Source organism: Athene cunicularia (assembly GCF_003259725.1).
Source record: "Athene cunicularia isolate RWA chromosome 1 unlocalized genomic scaffold, athCun1 chr1_part2, whole genome shotgun sequence".
Lineage (NCBI taxonomy): Eukaryota > Metazoa > Chordata > Aves > Strigiformes > Strigidae > Athene > Athene cunicularia.
This window is the reverse complement of record NW_020799092.1, coordinates 53904268-53918450: the sequence shown is the minus strand read 5'-3', so window position 1 is coordinate 53918450 and position 14183 is coordinate 53904268.

The window sequence follows — 14183 nt, the reverse complement described above, 5'->3', positions numbered from 1 at the left end:
GCACAACTGGCCAGAGAGCAAAGATTCCGGGATGTCACCAGAACAGGAGGTGACACGTGCTAAGGAGGCCCCACCATATAATGAGCTGCTGGATGAGGAGAAGCGATATGCCCTGTTCACCGATGGGTCATGTCGTATTGTGGGAAAACATCGACAGTGGAAGGCTGCTGTATGGAGTTCCACACGACGAGTCACTGAAGCTGCTGAGGGACAGGGTGTATTGAGCCCGTTCACAGAGGTGAAAGCCATCCAGCTTCCTTTGGATATTGCTGAGCAGGAAAAATGGCCGAGGCTCTACCTCTACACCAACTCATGGGCAGTGGCGAATACCCTGTGGAAATGGTTGCAGCAATGGAAACAGAGCAACTGGCAACATAAGGGTAAAACTGTCCGGGCCGCTGAAGTGTGGCAGGATATTGCAGCCCGGGTGGAAAACCATATTGTGAAGGTGCGCCATGTGGATGCCCAAGTACCCCAGAGTCGGGCCACTGATGAACATCGACAGAACCAGCAGGCAGACCAAGCTGCTAAGATCAGAGTGGCTCAGGTGGACTTGGACTGGCAGCGCAAAGGTGAACTGTTCATAGCCCAGTGGGCCCATGAGACCTCAGGCCACCAAGATAGAGATGCAACATACAGGTGGGCTCGAGATCGAGGGGTGGACCTCACCATTGACACCATCGCAGAGATCATCCACGGACGTGAGACGTGTGCTACAATCAAACATGCCAAGTGGGTGAAGCCCCAGTGAAATGGAGAGCGATGGCTGAAATATAGATATGGAGAGGCCTGGCAGGTCGACTACATCACACTGCCACAGACCCACCACAGGAAGCGCCACGTGCTCACAATGGTGGAAGTAACCACTGGATGGCTGGAAACTTACCCAGCGCCCCACGCCACCGCCAGAACACCATCCTGGGCCTTGAAATCCAAGTCCTGTGGTGACACGGCACCCCAGAGAGAATTGAGTCAGACAACGGGACCCACTTCTGAAACAACCTCATAAATGCCTGGGCAGGAGAACACAGCATTGAGTGGGTCTACCATATCCCCTACCACGCACCAGCCTCTGGGAAGATCGAGCGCTACAATGGACTGTTAAAAAACACATTGAAAGCAATGGGAGGTGGCACCTTCAAAAACTGGGACGTGCATCTAGCAAAGGCCACCTGGCTCGTCAACACAAGAGGATCACTCAGTTGAGCTAGCCCGGCTCAGTCGAAACTTCCACATGCTGTAGATGGGGATAAAGTCCCTGTGGTGCGCATGAGGAATATATTGGGAAAAATGGTCTGGTTTAGTCCTGAGCCAGGCAAAGGTAAAGGCAAACCCATCCACGGGATTGCTTTTGCTCAAGGACCTGGGTGTACCTGGTGGATGATGCAGGACACTGGAGAGGTCCGATGTGTACCACAGGGGGACTTGATTCTGGGTGAGAACGTGCTGTGAACTATGCTGTGCCTTTGTTAATTGTTGTTTTGTTATTGTTAACTGCTAAATGGCAGCTGAACAAGATGCAGATGGTATAGAATAAAGGGCTGGATTATGTCCTGGTTCAGCTAGGATAGGGTTAAGTTTCCCAGCAGAGAGGGGGAAGGGATCGCGAGCTGGGTTATTCATACCATGCTGACGTCAGGTCCGGTGCAGCAGCATGGGAAGCTTTTTCCTTTGTGGCTTTGGTCATCAGAAGCACTCACGGCAGGCTGGCTGTGTCCATTGTGGTATTTGTATATCTTTTGTCTTGTTTACTGTTATCACAGTTTATTGTTGTTGTTGTTGAGATTGTTTATTACACTGTTGTATTAAATATTTCCTTATTTCAAACCCGGGGTTTGTGCCCTACTTGTGTCCGAGGGTGGGGGCAGGGACAACGGCAATGTGGTCTCCGGTCCCAGCAGGGCCTAAACGACCACAACTATAAAGATGTAGGGAAGTTATGCATAGAGAACATTGAGATAGCCAAGGCACAGAAAGATCTCAACCTGGCTACATCTGTTTGTTAAAGATAATGAAAAATGTTTCTATAAATGTGTTAACAACAGAAGGAGGATTAAGGAAAATCTCCCTCCTTTACTGGATGCAGAGGGAAACATGGTAACTAAGGATGAGGAAAAGGCTGAGGTGCTCAACGCCTACTTTGCCTCAGTCTTTAGCAGTGGAAATGGCTGTTCCATAGCCAGCCTCATGAGCTGGGAGATGGGGAGGGGAAGCAGATTGAGGTCAGCACAGTTGAAGAGGAGGTGGTCAGAGACCTGCTACACCACTTGGATGCACACAGGTCTGTGGGACCGGATGGGTTACACCCAAAGGTGCTGAAAGAGTTGGCAGATGTGCTCGCCAAGCTGCTGTCCATGATTTACCTGAAGTCATGGCTAACTGGGGAGGTCCCATTGGACTGGAGGGTGGCAAATGTGACACCCATCTACAAGAGAGGCAGAAAAGAGGATCCAGGAAACTATAGACCTGTCAGTCTGACCTCAGTGCCAGGGAAGGTCATGGAGCAGATCGTCTTGAGTGTCACTACAAGTCATATAATGGACAATCAGGGGATGAGGCCCAGCCAGCATGGGTTTATGAAAGGCAGGTCCTGCCTGACAAACCTGATCTCCTTCTATGACAAGATGACTCGACTGCTGGACAAGGGAAAAGCTGTGGATATTGTCGACCTGGATTTTTGAAAAGCGTTTGACACAGTTGCCCATAGAATTCTCATAGAAAAACTGGCTGGTCATGGCCTGGATGAGCCAACGGTCTGCTGGATCAAGCACTGGCTGGATGGACGGTCCCAGAGAGTGGTGGTCAAGGGAGCTAAATCCAGATGGCGGCCAGTCACAAGTGGTGTTCCTCAGGGCTCGGTGTTGGGACCATTTCTGTTCAACATCTTTATTGATAATCTTGACAAGGACATAGAGTGTATCATCAGTAAGTTTGCAGATGACACCAGGTTAAGCGGGAGTGTCGATCTGCATGAGGATAGGGAGGCTCTGCAGAGAGACTTGGATAGATTGGATCGTTGGGCCAACTTCAACGGGATGAGCTTCAACAAGGCCAAGTACCAGGTCCTACACTTGAGTCACAACCACCCCCTGCATGGCTACAGGCCTGGGGAGGTGTGGCTGGAGAGCTGTCTGGAAGAGAAGGCTCTGGGGGTTCTCATTGACAAGCAGCTGAACATGAGCCAGCAGTGTGCCCAGGTGGCCAAGAAAGCCAACGGCATCCTGGCTTGGATTAGAAATAGTGTGACCAGCAGGAGTAGGGAGGTGACAGTCCCCCTGTACTCTGCACTGGTGAGGCCACACCTGGAGTATTGTGTCCAGTTTTGGGCACCTCAACTCGAGAGAGATCTCGAGGTGCTGGAGCGAGTGCAGAGGAGGGCAACGAAGCTGGTGAAGGGCCTGGAGAACAAATCCTGTGAGGAGCGATTGAAGGAGCTGGGACTGTTTAGTTTGAGGAAGAGAAGGCTGAGGGGAGAGCTCACCACTCTCTACAGCTACCTGAAAGGACATTGTAGAGAGGTTGGTGCTGGTCTCTTCTCACAGGGAATTAGTGACAGAACAAGAGGGAATGGCTTTAAACTGCAACAGGGGAGGTTTAGACTGGACATTAGGAAGAAAATTTCCACAGAAAGAGTGGTCAGACAGTGGAATAGGCTGCCCAGGGAGGTGGTGGAGTCACCATCCCTGGATGTGTTTAAGGGTTTTTGGATGAGGTGTTGGGGGCTATGGTGTAGGGGAGAACTTTGTAGAGTAGGGCTGATGGTTGGACTGGATGATCCCAAGGGTCTTTTCCAACCTGAATGCTTCTGTATTTCTGTGATTCTGTGATATGAATAAAACCAAACACCATAGGATTATTAAATAGTCCAGGTCACTTTCTTCATCTTCCTAAGAGGAGGTTTTGCACACTGTAACTTTCTACAAATATATTACTGTTACAATGACTTGCTGTTGAGATTTTTAGTCCAAGCACAAATTAAAGAGTGATCATTTGCAACATGAATGACGACAGCATGAAGAACTTTCAGAAATAGTTGGTGACCTTTCACTATAGAAAACTGTTAGAGCACTGAAACTAGAAATTTCTGGATTTCTCAGTGGCTGCTAAGGGGTTATGCAGCCTTTAATTTGTGTACTAATTCAAATCCTGCCTGAACCAGCATACTTCTTTCAGCTATACTCAGCTGACAATTACCCTGCTAAAGTTAAATGACTGATAACAGCTTGAATGTGGAAAAAACAATGTTAACCCTTATCCTTCTTTTGTATTATCCAATATAATCCCAGTTCTGTTGGACTTCCCAAGACATCCTCAGGATCATAGCACAAGGCACCTGGTCCAGTGGCAATGAAAGTTACAGAACTGTTCAGAAATTATTGCTTTGCAGCAATAAATTTAGATGGCCTTCATCTGGCTTCATATCTTATCACTTATCAAAACCATTCTTCTGATTTCTTTCCCACAGTACGAAGAATACAACCGCTATCTGCGGCTTACAGTGTAATCTTCTACCCATACTTTTCTACTAGGCACCTAGATGTCAATAGACCTTAACATATCTTTCTTTTTAAATCAAAATCCAACCTTTTTACTATATACGTACTGTTAAAATACCAGTCCATGTTCCTGTCATCTCTCTCTTTGACCCATATATCCTTCTCCTTTATGGCCTGCATAAATCTTTTCTGATGCATCGAAAATAACAAAAAGGCATGAAACAGAAGGACAATGTTTGTAAGAAAAGCAATGTCTAAACAAATCTGCATATAACTATTGCGTTCCAAAATATGCAGCCTAATGGATATATGTTTTCTAATTGCCTCTAGTCATGGATAAATAAGAGGCTACATTACTACAGGCTGGTGAAGAGAAAGTGTGACTTATTATCTCTATTTGGACTGCAAGTCATAAAAGAGTCAGAATAAATTTTAAATCTCTCAGTGCTTGACACTTCCAGAAGATGACAGATGCTGGAAAAAGGAGTCCACAGAGACGATGAATATGAGCAATTAGCACCACCTATTAAATATTGTCAAGATATTCTGCAATGGGAACAGATAGACAATGTGTTTATAATTTAGTCAAAAGCATTAGAGTGCAGATGCTCAGACAAAACTAGTTTCAAACAATAATCTCCTGTCACCTTTTTTTTAGGAGTTTATTCTCCACATGCTCAGAAGCATTACACATTAGAATCCATTTTCAAATGTTCTTTAATGCAGATACCTTTTCTACATGTTTGCATGTAATTACAAAGTTTGTCTGAATGGCCATTGCCATTTTGTGTGCAGAGGTGTGTGATGGTACGTAACACTGAGGCATAAAACCCAGCTTCTACACACTGGAAAACCAACCTCAATACTTAGAAAAGTCTTATCAGAAAGTGGGATGCCAGTTGCAGGAAATTATTGACTTCTCTGTTTTCTGGGATACATGCTTAGGGCACTATCTGGCAGGGCCCTGAATGTGCTGCTCCTGACACATGAAGCAGTCAACCATGTGGGTAAATTTAAAGAGCTGACTTATCTCATTAACTGGCCGGGTACCACATATATGCGTACAGGGCAGCACAAGATGAAGCACTTCTCAGGATGTCAGCCAAATGTGCAGACTGTCACACTGCTCAGACTAAGGGGTAAATGAAACATCCTAAATACTCCAAGAGTGTATGTGTGTTTATGCATATGTTTACATACATATAAACACACGTTTTAGTGTGTGTGTTTTACACATTTATATTATCATGGGTATTGGGTGTTTTATCCAAGAAGTGACAAAGTTTGAGCCTTGTTCTGTTCTGATACTGATGAGTTCACAGCCACAGATGAAATTATTTCAGACCATATTTATAGACACTTTTGAAGGGAATTAACACTTCCCTAATACAAAACATATAATTTTCCCTACTCCTTCTCTGAAGAAAACACTGATTCTCCAGAGTGATTACACAAAACAGAAAATAGCCCTCTAAGTGAAGCAGCCTCTATCCCATCTGAATTTGAGCACTGGTACAATAAAACGTTTTTTAAGATGCTACCAATAAATTTTGAAAACTGTGACATAAACTATACATCCAAGTTGTACATATCTTTACAGCACCCATTACAGTCATCTTTGTATCTCAGCTGGAACATAAGGCCCATCAGCATGGAAAAGGTTGAACTTTGTCATTGCAAAATACATCTCTGAAGACATTCACGAGCTTTGTAATTTTGGCAGGAAGTTCCATACATCTTAACAGAGACAGCACATTTTCACAAAAGGATTTTCCTTTTCTGTTTCCACAGAAATCTGTGGAAATTAACACCAGCTACAATGAGAAGTGGCAAGAAGGCACAGGATCCTCTCCTGACTTTGCTGTTGATCTTCTACAAGAATTTCAGGAATTCATTTCATCTTTCCATGTCTTGATTATTCCAGCTGTAAAATGGGGATGACCATCCCTGCCATTCTTCATAACATGTAATGAAATCCATGCATGAAAGCTAATATTTAAACATCACCCAAAACCCACTAAATTTATTAAAAATAAATGTCAATAACTTTGATGTGTGATTTGGATTGAGTGCTCTAATATTGATCTTACTACTACTACTAGTATTATTATTATTATTTATTTTATTTATATATGTATTACTACTAAACATATATGTAAAATATATATAGCTTCAATATTTTGTGTGCCTCACATTTTTATCACCATGGTCACTGGAGCCATTAAGGTGAAATATGTCAGTTTTAACTAGATGTATTTACAACTATATTTCTCAGTTTACACATGACAAGTGGTATTTCTCACTGCATGAATTTTCAGACTGGTAACAGCAGCTAAATGCATTTTCCTTTAAAAGTTTGTGTAATCTGTGAAACACAAAGGCATTAAGCGGTTATATTTTTCTGAATCACGGTGTCTTTTGTAATGACAGCTGTGTATCTAGTTCAACAGTGAAACTCAAACTGTTTTGCTAATGAAAAGGGAGCCAAATAACCATGTGCTGGAATGAATTGCAGGCTATTGAAAGCGGACAGTTGGCTCATTAAATGTGCCCCTCATGAATGATGTCCCTTCCCTTTAGACTGGCACTGAAATAATCCAGATTTACTTTGTATTCTACAAAGCCCTTTTAGGGCCTTCTATGTTCAAGATAAGATAAGATACAGGAAATACATTCCACAAATAAAATACAATTTGTTACCTTGCAACAGCAAACTTCAGCATTTACCAAACAAATCCATGTAGCTTTTAGGATAAGTAACTTTCAGTGTAATCATTTATAGGATTTCCTGTGGGCTCACCACTAACTGCTGCACATGCACCAGAAAATTTATGAAATTTTGGTGATATTGGAAAGAATGATTGCTCCTGTTTTTCAGATACAGGTAGAAACATGGCCTCACTGAAGGCAATGGTAAAACTCCTGTCCATGTTAAGGAGTAGATTAAGAATTCAAGCACAGAAACACTAAATAAAGACATCCAAGGAGAATTTGAATATTAGTTCTCAATAGAGTCAGCTGCAACTATGACACTTCCTTTTCCTTTAAAGAGTTTAGTTGTATTCTATTCTCTTTGTCTTCAGCAACTCTCACCCTGAGTTTCACTCTATGTGGCCCAGATCTTTTTACTTTTTCCCGTTTTCATTTTTTGGTTATAGTTCACTTTTATTCTTTGTATAAATTGAATTGTTTCTTGCCTTGGATATACTTCCTTAAAAATCTACAGTCATCTCAACCTCTTGCTCGTCTTGTGGCAGGACTGCTCAGTCTTCATGCATAACAGCTGAGCAGCCCAGTGCCTGCCCAGGAGATTGACACTGGACACTGACAAAAGAGTTCTGATAGATCTGAGTCAGTCCCAAAAAGTTCCTCTAGAGCATGTGCTGAGCTGATGAACAGAAATACCAAGCTGGCTTTTTAAGGCCCCATTACAAGGACTACATGAAAGCATGTTCTAATTAGCGCCCCAGAACCACAGAGCATCTAATGAGAGTGTGATAACCTCAACAGCTGTCAGGGGGTGTATAAATTACCCCCAAATCCCTCTACTCCTCAGATCAGTGTAAAATTTGAACAGCATAGCAGCATTGTAGGGCCATACTGTTTGCCAACAGCATCCTGGCTTGCATTAGGAAAAGCACTGTCAGCAGGTTGAGGGAGATGATCCTTCCTGTCTACTCAGCACTGGTGAGACACATCTGAAATGCTCAGTCCAGTCCTTTGCTCCCCGGTACAAGAGTGACATGGATATACTGGAATGAGTCCAGCAAGGGGCCACAAAGGTGTTTAAGGGTCTGGAGCATCTGGCATGTGACAACAGATTGAGAGAACTGGGATGGATTAGTTTGGACAAGAGAAGGCTCAGGCAGGTTGTTAGCAATACACACACACATTTGATGGGGGGTTAAAGAAGAGAGAGCCAGGCTCTTTTCAATAACATCCAGTGACACCCAGTGACATCCATTTACAAGAGGTAATGGGTTCAAACTGAAACTGAAATAAAGAAAACTTCATTTAAACATATGAAATAAACATTGTGAGGGTGACTGAACACTGACACAGGTTGTCCAGAGAGGATGTGGAGTCTCCATCCTTGGAGCTATTCAAACCCTGAGTGGACACAGCCCAGAGCAACCCGCTGTAGCTTACCTGCTCTGAGTGGGTGGTTGGACTAGATGATGTCCAGAGGTGCCTGCCAGCCTCAGCAATTCTGTGATTCTCCTCCCCTAGGTGAGTTTTGGCATGTAGCACAGCTCCTCCTGAATTCTCCCCCTTCTTCTCCAGAGATACACCACCTTGAGCCTGACACTAACATCTCATTTTCCCAAATTATCTTCTAATTTCAGTAACCTTCCTTTCTGGGCACCAATTTAAAAAAAAAAAAAAAAGTGTATTTTAGTCATGAAAATATAAGGGACAATTTTTATAAAACCAGTTTTCTTATTTATGACTAGCACTCAGATTTAGATGGCTAGAACTCCATAAGTAGGCAAGCTTTATTTCTAACAATGCCTAAAGCTGGAAAAAAAAAGAACAAAATGACTACTTATATGTTCCTATAGATAAACAGGTATCCAAATATGGACTAAATCTACACTTGAAACATATGATTCTACAAGTTTATTACGTTTATTTTCATGAAACTTCTCCTACTTATTACAACCATATGCATGGAAGTCAATAAAACATCTGACAGCATATCTTGGAAAAAAACAATGTACTATACAAAACAATGTGTGGATGACAGCTGCTTATTCCCCCTTTAAATCTCATTCTGTCATTCTTGTGTTGTATAGTATCTTCTTTTGCTTACCATTCAATACTGATGAAGGTGGTATTTTTAGGCCCTCTGAAGCTGAACTGCTTGGGCTGTATACATTTTCCTTATTAATATTGTATGATTTTTTTTTTCTCAAAAAGAACCAGACAAGCAATACTCAATATTCAACCTACCTGTGGAAACACTGATGAATAATGTGAGTACATCTCAATAGCTTATATCAGTACAAAGACTGAAATCAAGAAGACTGATTCAGATTTTACTTCCTCAAAGCTGGAGGGAGTTTGGATGCATCATTCCTGTTGATATCTGCCTTTACTTTGTTATGCTTCTATGGAAACCCCAGGAGCCTGCTCCTCATAATCCAGAAAAAGCATGACAGCACTCTCAATAATCGCAGGGAATCCCCGGATTTGCCATTATGGATGGGTAGCTCTCACATTCGCCTGCAGAGTTCAGCAGGGATGGCAATCAGTGGTTGTTTAACTCTGGCTGGCATGCGCTGCACCCACTCCTGCAGCTTCACTGCTCCCCCCTCCTGCCAGCACCGACTCTAGAGCTTTTTTCTGCAGGGCTGGCAGCTGCCTACATGCCTCTCCGCTCCAGACAGCACTGCACAGAGACATCTCTGAAGTGCTGGCAAGAGAAATTAAAGAGGTTCCAGCAGGCAGAGGAGATCCCCTGCCAGGCTAAAGGAGCAAAGGACTGAGGGAAAAAGAATCACTGGGTGATTTAATCCTTTATTTTCATGTCTGTATAAAGGACAGCAGGAAGCATGTGGTACCAAAGGAAAGAATTTTCCATCAAAAAGTGGCATAATTCTTTCTGTAAGCCTTTCTGTGCTCTCAGAAAGAAGTAACTTTTGCTTCTCGGAGGGATCAAAAAGAATCTGCCAGGGGTGACAAAAGAAAGGTAGAAGTTAACCTCCTGACATGGTGATAGGATAAGCCAGTACGAAGGAAGATTATGCTGCAAAGACCTTCCAGGGCTGAGAAGAAAATTGTCTTCGATTGAGAAAAAGAGGAAATGTAACACCAGAGGATTAAGAAGTGAGGGAACACAGTAAAAATGATAAACCAGAGAAAGGTCCCTTCACACAGCACTTTGAATAAAAAAAGTGCAGGGATCACAGCAAGAGACAAGAATAATTGTCAGGACACAACTTTAGGTCATAGAGTCAGATGAGGACTGTTAGGCCTAGGAGCTGCTATGCTACATGCAGTAAGAACTCGACACCAAGTGGAATAAAAAGAGACAAAAGACAAAGAAAACCATGAGTTAAGGATAGTATTCAAAGTCATATTTGTTAATAAGGGTGGCCAGGGACAATGTCTAGAGAGTCAAGAGGAAAAAACACAGATGGAAGCCTAGCACACTTTCAGCAGCAGAAAATGAGGGTTCAGCACCAAAGATTCAAGAAGCAGAAGTGAAGAACTGGGAAAGGAGGGTTTTTTTAAAAGGAAGGTATGGGTTTTCTATTGTGTTTGGCAAGTTTTTACTGGATTTGGGAAGAGGAATGAGAGTTTTAAAAGGAATTGAGGAAAAGAGGAATGGGAGCTTCAGAAGCAGTCCATCAGTCCATCAAAGAGACAATGACGAATCACAGTCCTTTATGTTAACATGGTATCAACATGGTATCAACATGAACAGCCCCAGCTGATAGAGGAAGGAATGAGCCATACTGAATGAGATGTAGATGTAACTAGAGCAGTTTTGGACAGCATGTTGGGAGAGGTTAGAGATGACAGTAATAAAACAGATGAAGTGGAAGATGGAAGTTAAAGGAAGGGAATCCAACTGGTGTTTTCATGATGGGAAAGGTCTATGGCTAGTACATTTATTTGAGAGGAAACTGAAGGACTTTGAGAAATAGAAGGGAATAAAGAAGGCAGGATGAAGTAGACACACATGATAAGAAGGGAGGGGATAATGAGAGAGGAAGGAAGAGAAAGGATGAAGTCAACATTTGTATGACAGCAGACTGAGAAGCAAATGTGGAAAAGGTTAATGATAGAATCATGCTGTATTTTAACTTTGTTTTTTCTACAGAAGCAAATAGGTAGCTGTGATAGTCTATTTCCTCAGAGAAAGAGAAGCACCCAATAAAGTCCAAATAAAGCAAGTCACGGTTTTGTAGAAGAAAAACTGGATGTAGATCTGTGAGTGAAGACATGAGGACATAGTAATAGAGAGCTAAAATGTCAGATTAAGTATCACCAGGGAAAAGTGGCTCAAGGGTGAACATGTTGATGTAGAAGTGATAATCATTGCCCCGTAGTCAATGTCTTATCAGTAATCAGAGTTAGCATTTCTCATTACATCAGTACAACTGAAGTCCAAAAATTGATTAGAAAGCTTCTCAGATCAGTGTGACCATGCAATAAACAAATGGCTCTCAAAAGAAGACGAACGAAATAGGAGGGAAAAAAAAACAGCAGATATGTCCTTCAGGGTGTAGCCTTGCTCTGCTGATTATCTCATAACTTTTTAGTCTCCATAAAGTGCATTTATTTTCAATTTCCAGTTTCATGTATACCTCCTTGGCCTTGTGCTCAAAATTTACAAAGCTTTAGTTGTCAGCTCTGGGAATTCTCCATCTTTCCTCTGAATATTAGTTACATAATAGCTTGAGCTAAGCAATCAAAGCAGTTATAGGTCAAAAAGAAAGATATGCCTGAGGTGATGCAGGAAGTTGATGGCAGAGCTTGAAGCTGAATACACGTTTCTCTGCTATTCAGAGAGCACAAAACCCACTAGAGCCTTCTCCACTGTTTAGATTTTGTTGGCTTTTTTTCAAAGCAGCACTGTTCCTGAAGCCAAAGCTACAAAATGCAATGGTATTGAAAGAGCTAATAAGCCAAGGAAATATCCCCAAATGGCACTGCTTTCTAGCTCTCAATGGCACTTCCATGACATTACTAATAAATTATTTATCTTACAGTCAAGATTTCCCACATCTCTACTGTACTTCTACGTGTCATTTCAATTGCCTGCAACTTAGTACAGTTGTTGAGAAGAGGGGAGAGATAGTAAAATGAGTATGTTAAGTCCAGCCTTCCCCTTGGATTTTTCATTCCTCTCCTTCAAAATACACAAGTCCAAAGATGCCATAGCTCTTTGGTACTGACATTTCTAATTATAAAATATAGACTTGAAAGTCATTGTTCAATGCCACCCCCCACCCCCACCCCGATCTGTTTTGTGGAATAAATGACTACTATTGAAAATTGTACTTGGTAAGTGGTGACAAGACCAAATACAGCACTGAAATTTACAGCGATGATTTAAATATTTTTTGACATTGCAGAACAGTGTAGCATTGACATGTCAAGAGTGCAGGATGTAGTAAACAGGACGAGCAGGGAACTGAGAGGGCCAGGACTCCAAGGCCCCCTCTCAGAGATGACAGCGGTGATGACACCTACCTTCTGCACGTCAAATCACCACTCTTCAGGTTCTGTAGGGGTTACAATTTATCTGTGATTCATTAAGGAATGAGCCAGACATCATAGCATTACTTTCCTCCATGCCATGACAACTTTCTCAGAAATCTCAGGATTTTTCTCCAGTGAGTTTATCTGGCATCAGCTTATTGAGAAAATGCCTTCAGAACTGAACAGGAGGCATCAAGTATTTCAGATCTGAAAAACTGTGAAATAGGTGTTTCATGACTAAAAGTGATGCTTACCAGTTATACTGATATTTATTATTTTTTGTATTGTGACAGAATCTAGGCTGCTTATAAAGAAGATGTTTTCATGCTACTTGGTACAAAGAGGGAGCAAATAGACGGTTCCTTATCCCTGGAAGTTTATTGTCTAAGACGACTGACAGCTGCTGGATCCAGATAGACAAGAAAATGATGGGTAAAAATAAGGAATGATGATCAGACTTGACTTACAAAGTTCCTACAGGCATGAAGAATGGTTGCTCAAGGACAATTAGTGAAATTACGTAAGGCAGAGGCAAAGCAGTATGTATGTTGAACAATATATCTGGATTTCCACTGCTCATCAGCAGCTCATAGGAAATTGTTTCTATAAAGAGAAATGTTTACAAAAGCTGTTTTCTTGCACAAGTCTAATGGAACATTGTGAGAACCTGAGTTATCATGAATTAATGCTTGAAGCCACGGATTACAAATTCTAGGTTAATTTTGTCATGAGATTAGCACAGTTTCTTCTCTGAGCATTCCAAAGGCAAACGTATTTTGAATCTGTAATAATTGGTTACAGGTCTCTCACCCAAACTTAAGCATTTTCCACTCGAAAATAAAAACTGAGCTCTGACTAGGATCTTGCTAGTAACCCCCTGCGGCATTTACAAGACAGATGTTTTAAACCTGTTCTGTGTAACAGAGCAGTGCAACGCAGCGTTTCTACAAGCAGCTTTGTCCAAAGCAGAAATAAGATAAAAATCAGGACAAGTTTGACTTAGGCTTTGGGGGTGATCTCAGGTGATAAGCTGATAACACTTCTAAGGTTTTTTGGCACCATGGTGGCTCCACACTACAAAACAGCTTTAGCACTTGGTGCAGGAATGGGCTATGATGGCACACATTAGTGTTGCATGAGAACCTAGACCTGAAAAGAAGTAGGCACTGCCTGCAGTCAGACTAAACGTAATTTGTGCTATGTGCTTATTGTTAGAGAAAAGAGTCGGCAACCAGCCCAAGTCGGTATGTTTTTATCATTTTACTTCGATACAGCGCCAGTGCCTGCGTGCGGCCCCTGCTCCCGAGGCCGAGGCTCATCCTCACGCCGCACCGGCAGCACACGGCTCCGGCTGGACGCCGCTCTCGGGAGGCGCGGGGCGCCCCCAGGCCGGGGCCCGGGCCCGGGCCGGTGGGGCCGGAGATTCCCGGTGCCGCCCGGCCCTACCGCGGCCCGCGGGAACCAGACCGTGCG